Genomic DNA, 7,386 nt, shown 5'->3' with positions numbered 1-7,386 from the left:
CAGAGAAACCCTGTCTCGAAAAACCAAAAAAAAAAAAAAAAAAATAGGCCCTTGAGCTGGGAGTGATGGCTCATGCCTTTAACCTCAGCACTCAGGAGACAGAGGCAGGCAGATCTCTGAGAGTCTGAGACCAGCCCTACCTCAAATAGAAAGGAAATGGGGGTGGGGGGAGAAGTGGGGAGAGAGAGAGAGAGAGAGGGAGAGGGACTTCTGAAAACAAAAGATTTCTCACATAAATGGGCGATAAGCAAATGAAAGGGTGTGCAGTGCACTGGGTGGCAGAAAGTCAGGGACTAAAGCTGCAGTGAGATCCTTCCTGCCTGTGTGGTGTGGATGGCAGTCGCAGGGAAAACAGCAAGCAAACTGGAGTGGATCCCATGCCTACACTCAAATAGGGCAGAGACTAGTGGACCTGCAGGAGGTTTGAGGTCAGCTGATCTGCATAATTCCAGGCCAATCAGCAAGATATCTAAAAAGGCCCAAACCAAACCAAACAATAAAAAACACCAGAAGAAAAAGAAACAAATCACCAACAAAAGCTGTTGAGAGAATGGTGGGTATAAAAAGGATCCTGAAGTGCCTCGGGTAACGTGAAGTACCCATTCCGTATGGAAAGCAGGAAGTCCTTAAGAAAACAGAAATAAAAACAGACCTCCCTCCCGCTATGCTACTTCCAGGTGTTTACCCAGAAAACCTAGATCTACACATCTCAGACAAGGTTTACTGTAGCACTAGTCACAAAGGCTAAAATGTGGAATTGATTTAGGTGCCCAACAAGAGATAAAGATACGTGGCATAAAACACAACTGATTTTTTTCTAAATCATGAAGAATGAAGTTACAGCTATAGAGACCCACAGCCAAACAATAGGTGGAACTCAGGGAATCTTGTGAAAGAGGGGCAGGAGGATTGAAAGACACCACAAGAAAACCTACAGAATCAACTAACCTGGGTCCATAGGGGCTCACAGAGACTGAGCCAACCAAAGAGCATGCATGGGAAGAACCTTGGCTGCCTACATCTATGTAATAGATTTGAGGCTTGGTCTTCATGTGGGTCCCCTAACAACTGGAGCAGGGGCTGACTCTGACTCCGTTGCCTGCCTTCGGACCATTTCCCTTACGTGGGCAGCTTTGTCTAGGCTTAACAGAAGATGCTCCTAATCCTACTGCAACTTGAAATGCCAAAGAAGTCTTCCCCTTTTCTGAAAAAAAAGGAATGGAGGGAGGGAAAAGGGGAAGAGAGGGAGGGACTGGGAGGACAGGGAGGGATGTAAAGAAAAAGAAAAGAAAAATTATAACAATACTTTAAAAAATGAAGTTATATCCTTTATAGAAAAATAGACCAGAGATAAATCATGTTAAGAGAATTAAGTCAGTCAGAAAAAAGATTTAAAAAAAAAAAAAAAACTGTTCTTGGTTTATAGGTTTTATATAGATTAGAGTTTATGAATGTTAAAGATACCACACACACACACACACACACACACACACACACACACACACACGACGTATAAAGTAGAATCAAACTGCCTGTGAGAGAAGGAGATACAGACTATTCTGGACTGTTTTTCAGAAGTGATTAGAATGGTCACATTAGACACTTAACATTGCTAACACCACATTTAGCCTCCAGCTAAGTTTCTTAAAGCACATTTTCCTACTTTTAATGAATGTTATCTAATATTTCATATAGAAAGGATTTAATGTTCAGGAAATGAGCTAAACTCCGCAGATGGGTTTAATTCACATGTGCTTCTTACCAGAGCTTTGGTTTCCCACAATGGGAAACTTTGAAATGTCAAAAACTTACCTATGAATTTTGTAATAAATCAAGTAGATGTTTCCATAATATGCCTAAAGAGCAACAAGCTGTTTCTCTACTAGCACAAGTACGTGTGCAAAGCAGCAGTGGGTTTACCAACTACAGGCTTGTCCCAATGTGTCAGTGTGGGCTCTGAGGAAGGGCTAGGGTAGGCATTGTCTTAAAAGCAGTTTGACATGTTCCAGGAGAAAAGCAGGTTTCCTCCTTTAATTAAATTCAACTGTTTTTCCTAGATTGTATTACCTAGCTCATCTTTAACCATTCTGACCAAAAGCCTCAAAGTCAAGAAATATCCTATCATAAATTCAAAAGCACATAATAGAACCTCAAAGGGTCAAAGGCAAATAAAAACAGCTATTCAATATTCTCTGGTATTTCTAATGAAAGACAGACAGACAGACAGCTCTAACACACCAGGAAAACCAATTACAATTTTTTCAATGTTCTCATGGTTAAATGTGTGTTACCTTCTTAGGATGGTAGAACTAAACATTTACTTAAATTTCATCTATCTTCTCAACTGGAAAACAAAATCAATATAGTAGACATGAGACATATATAATAAATTTTACATAGTAAAAAAACCTATTAACAACATAAATACAAACTCCCTACATATTCTTTCAATCACTATAAAAATCAGAATTATAATTTTTTAAAGAGGCAAAGGCAACACAAAAAATAACAAGGTACAACAGTACATATAAAACTTAGAATTGACTCAGTAGCCCTCTTCTGTTCTTTTTTGAACCTGCAGTATTTTGTAAAGATTTATTTTTATTCTGTGTATAAATGTCTGTAATCTACCACATGCACTGTGTGATGACTATGAAGGCCAGAAGAGGGGTCCAGTTATAGGCAGGTCTGAGTTGCCACATGGATGCTGGAAACTAAGCCAGGTCCTCTCTATGAGAGCAGCCAGCGCTCATATCCTCTACATCATCTCTATAACCCCTTCAATGGCCTTTAAATTAAACGTAGAGCTTACTAGATTTCTAAAATCCATATTCCTTTATCTTTTATAAGCCCATAGAAAGTCTCACTAAGGTCACAGAATAAACTTTAAGAACTGTTTAGGCACTAAGCTTACCATCACAGTTACTGCACAAGGCTAGGCCTGGTCCTTGATTATGGAAAAACAGCAGTGAGTGATGTGAAAACTGCACCCAACTGCCACCTACTGTCTGAATGTGACCAGACTGAGCTCCTTGTTCTACTTCATTTCAACCAAATCTCCCACTTTGTTCACACTTAAATCCACAAAATACCTTTTTAAAAGCACATGTAGAAAGATTTCTAGAGTTCTAAATTTGAGTCTTTCTTATTATAAAATTAAAGACAGACTCAGAGATAAGGATTCAAAGATAGAGGCTTATGTGGGAGATCCCAGTAAATGCCCATAAAGGAATGGAAGTGTCAGAGAAGGAAAAAAGGAGGGGGGTGGCGTAGGGGGAGGCAGGCAGAGACAGACAGACAGACAGACAGACACACTGACTTGCTGTGAACAATAAGGACCAGTCCTCTTCTGGGAACTCTACAAGACAGCATGGACCATACCTCCAAACCATCCAGAAAAACAGAACGCCTGGAAGCATCACCCACCAGTCCCCACACACCTCCAGCTAAGAGCCATTCCCCAGGTACTATTTTCCCAACACCTTTAATTAGTTCTGTAGATAGCTAAGAAACACCAAGGTAGAATGCAGGTACTTGCAGAACACTTTATTAAGACTAGAATGGCTGAGAGTTAGGCATCTGCCATCAAAACTCACTAAGACTCATACACAAAATTTCTATCATCATCCTATATTACATAAAAGTGGTATTGTTGAGCTGGAGAGATGGCGCAGCAGAGGCTCTGGGTTCAATCCCCAGCCCCCACATGGCAGCTCACACCTGTCTGTAACTCCAGTTCCAGGGGACCTCACGTTCTCACACAGACATGCATGCAAGCAGAACACCAATGCACAGGAAATAAAAATAAATTATTTTTAAAAACTGGTACTGTTGTATGTAAGCACTAGAATAGAACTCAAAAATTGTAAAGTAATTCCCCAATAAGAGAATATAAATATGTGTAGTTATTTGAGCCCACAAAAAGAAATCTACTTTTATAAGTTGAGGAATTTCTATAATTTTCATCGTATCTGCAAAACTCCTTACTTTCTAAATACAATAGCTTACAACAAATAGCCACTGCTAAAAACAAAATATGGACTACGGTATAGCACTCAAACAGAACTAAAGAACCAGAACCAGACTCCTGTCCTAGCTATGTTGTGGGAAGGGATGCTCAATAGCAATTTTCCAGGAAACCAAAGCAGCTCCCCTGCAAAGCTGAAGTGGACTCCCACTACTGCAGTGTCCTTCCACTGCACACACACCTGGGGACACTGGGCATGTAGCCAAAGCCACTGTAATTAACTTCCAACATGCCCGAGCACCATGAAATACGGAACACACCATGGGACAGTGCTTCAGAGCACAGCAAGCAGGGCTCTAGGTACCCAGGACAGCTAACATCACTTAACACCATCTGCAACTCCACAGACTTTAAAAATATCAGCTCTACCCTCACGGTTTAGTTCGAAGCTTGATTTCAGTAGCTAAACTCAAAAATTGGAAAAAGCTTCCAATTAAAAGGTTTATACCAACCTAGATCATTGAAAACACTTTATTATATTGTTTTCTTCTCCATCTTTCAAGTTTCAATTCACTTAAATTGAACGAGCAACAACTGAATGTTTATTTTGGCCCATATTCAAATAAATTTCAAATAAAAATTCTCAAAAAGAATTCCATCTATAAAAAATTAAGTTTAAAGTACCTTTATTAAGACTGATTTTACAGTTTTTAAGTACTTAATTTTAAAACACAAAATTCTGTCAATATATTCTACTTTGTTTTCATTTTTTTTAGTTTTTATTATTTAAACATTTAACATCATATTGAGTTCAGGAATTCAGAATAAAAGTGAGTAAGTTTTAAATATTTTTCAGAATTTAATGTTGGCAGATCTAAACATCAGAACTCAGGTCTCGCTTATATGGTTGAATATCGTTGGCCTTCAACTACTTTTTAATAACGGCATTTATGTTCTCTTTGGTTTCATTATTTGAGTAACAGAGATAATATACACAATCCTATCAAAGTTACAAACTCAACTTTGCACCTGAATATAACTTATTAACCAAAAAACTATAAATGCAATATATTATGGCTTTCAAAATCAGAAGAACTGGTTCTGAATTTCTTCCTATTACTTTGTAAGGTAACAGCCAAAACCTTCTACTAACATTAAAAATGAGGGGGGGGGGCGCTGGTGAGATGGCTCAGTGGGTAAGAGCACCCGACTGCTCTTCCAAAGGTCCAGAGTTCAAATCCCAGCAACCACATGGTGGCTCACAACCATCCGTAACGAGATCTGGCACCCTCTTCTGGAGTGTCTGAAGACAGCTACAGTGTACTTACATATAATAAATAAATAAATCTTTAAAAAGAAAAATGGAGGTGGGGGCACACAGGAAGGAAAGAAAAAATAGAAAAACAATAGACAACCCAGTCTGAAATCACCAGTCAACCCTGGAATAAATGGTATTAGAAACATCAACCTCTAAGAATTCAGATACAGCTAAGCAAACACACTCCATCCATACCAATTTTAAAGAGGCCAAGGTCTCAGGTGCCACACTACTGGGTGAACATTTATAAAACAGGACAGCCTCTAGTGCTAATATTGCATGCAATGAGATCCTATTTATAGGCATATGCTGGCCACAGCAGGAAACTGACTTGAATTAGTCTGCCAGCTGCTGCTACTTCCAGTAGTACTTTGACACTGTCCAGCTCCTTCAGTTGAGTACACTCTCCTGACACAGCTTTCAGTTGAGTTCACTCTCCTGACACTGATGTGGCTCTTCTTCAGTGTGAAGAAGTACTTGTTTGAGAAAGCAGCCATTAAAACTCAAACAACTTCAATTTGTGTTAGGAACTGGTAAAATTTTGCTTTCTATTGACATCTTTACATTTAAAGAATTAGCCTAAGATTCTAAGCATCATTTTAACAATTTATAATCTGTTAAAAGTATATGTTGTTTAAAAGGCATTTTGATTTGAAATATAAATGAAGTTATATTTAACTACAGTAATTCCATTGGCTTTTGTCCCTATAAATGTATGTGTATATACACACACAATTATTCATAAAACATTTTCAATAGGTATCACTGCTACTTTGAGAATCACTGATCTAATTTTTGTTTGCATGTCTCCAGTGATCTGATGAGAACATAGCAAATTTTTAACACCAGAAATTTTCACATATTCCACGTAACACAGACCAGGAACGTATGCTTCTTACCCCTCTTTTCTCTGGAGCTAAGTCTCACTACATTACCTTGGCTGCACTGGAACTTGCTAAGTGCCCCAAACTGGCCTATAATTCACGAAGATTCAGTTGTCTCTACCTCCCACAGGCTGGAACTAAAGGCCAAACAAAACAAAAAACAAAAACAAAAACCCACCTTAGATTAATAGAGAACAATTCTAATCCTCTTGAGTGGCAGTTACACAAATGTTCCAAGACTGCTTCTTAAATTTACTCTCTTCAAAAATAAATGCCAACCTATTTCCATCAACCACTTCATGTTACACATAGGCCTTTCTGTTTCTCTTCCTGTGTAACTCTTCAGTCTTAATACAATGATGTACAATTTCCAGTCTAAACAGCATTGTGTATGTGGGGTAGTAAGGCTCCTCTGTGTGTTTCTAATGACGGTAGTTATTCTGAAAACTGAACATTTTGAAAATGCCAAGGTCTATAGAGCTGAGAGTACCACTTGACAGGTGTTCTGTGACCCTCAGTGACAAAATAGTAGTACAACTAAAATTATTTGAATTAAAATTTTCCGCTGGGTAGTGAAGGCCCACACTTTGAATCACAGCACTGGGGAGGCAAAGGCAGACAGATCTACAAGTTCTAGGACAGCCTGGGGGCTATTTAAAAACAAACAAACAAAAAAATTTGCCTCAAAAATTAAACAAAACAAAATCTCTTCTTTATTCTGAGTTTATTAGAGATCACTGTTTCAATAAAATGAGAGTTAACATAAAAGGGGACGTTTTCAAGTCTTTATATGGCAAAAGCCAACAAATCATATTAAACTTGTCTTGTGTCCTTAAATATGCAAAACTGTTCATTTGTGTCAGACCTGGTGATGCACACCTATAATCCCAACACCACGGAGGTTGAGGGCAGCCTTGGTTACACAGCAAGGCAAACAACTCATTACTTTCATTCCTGATTAGTTTACAGCAGCAAAGAAAACTCAATGAACTTCATTCAGCAAATACAAGGACCTCAAGGTGCTTTTACATCAGTCTCCAAGAGTTCCAAATGTCCCCTACTGTCCACTTACCTGTGTAAACATTCAGTAAGAAATCCAGCCGCTGACACCGCATCGAATTAAGAAGACTCACAAGGCAGGAACGCACAGCCGTCTGTGGCAAACTACTGCTAAATTGCTGGCCAACTTTGAACTACAAATGAATTATATACCATCT

At 38.7% G+C, this 7,386-nt stretch overlaps 1 protein-coding gene across 2 annotated transcripts in view; it reads right to left on the bottom strand.

The window, feature by feature from the left end:
• Window positions 1-5,143: 5,143 nt before the first annotated feature.
• Memo1 (mediator of cell motility 1) overlaps window positions 5,144-7,386 on the bottom strand; it is a 102,672-nt gene continuing 100,429 nt past the window's right edge. Inside the window, exon 11 of one of the 2 annotated variants that reach the window (XR_003835272.2) lies at window positions 5,144-7,384. The gene's annotated coding sequence lies outside the window, so the exon portion shown is untranslated. The remainder of the gene's footprint in view (window positions 7,385-7,386) is intronic. The other variant, XR_003835270.2, reaches the window with a different exon arrangement.

The sequence above is a fragment of the Mus caroli genome, unplaced genomic scaffold, assembly GCF_978045245.1.
Source record: "Mus caroli unplaced genomic scaffold, Mus_caroli_1 scaffold_18, whole genome shotgun sequence".
NCBI lineage: Eukaryota > Metazoa > Chordata > Mammalia > Rodentia > Muridae > Mus > Mus caroli.
Note: the sequence above shows the minus strand (reverse complement) of the source record. Positions and strands in the feature narration are given on the sequence as shown.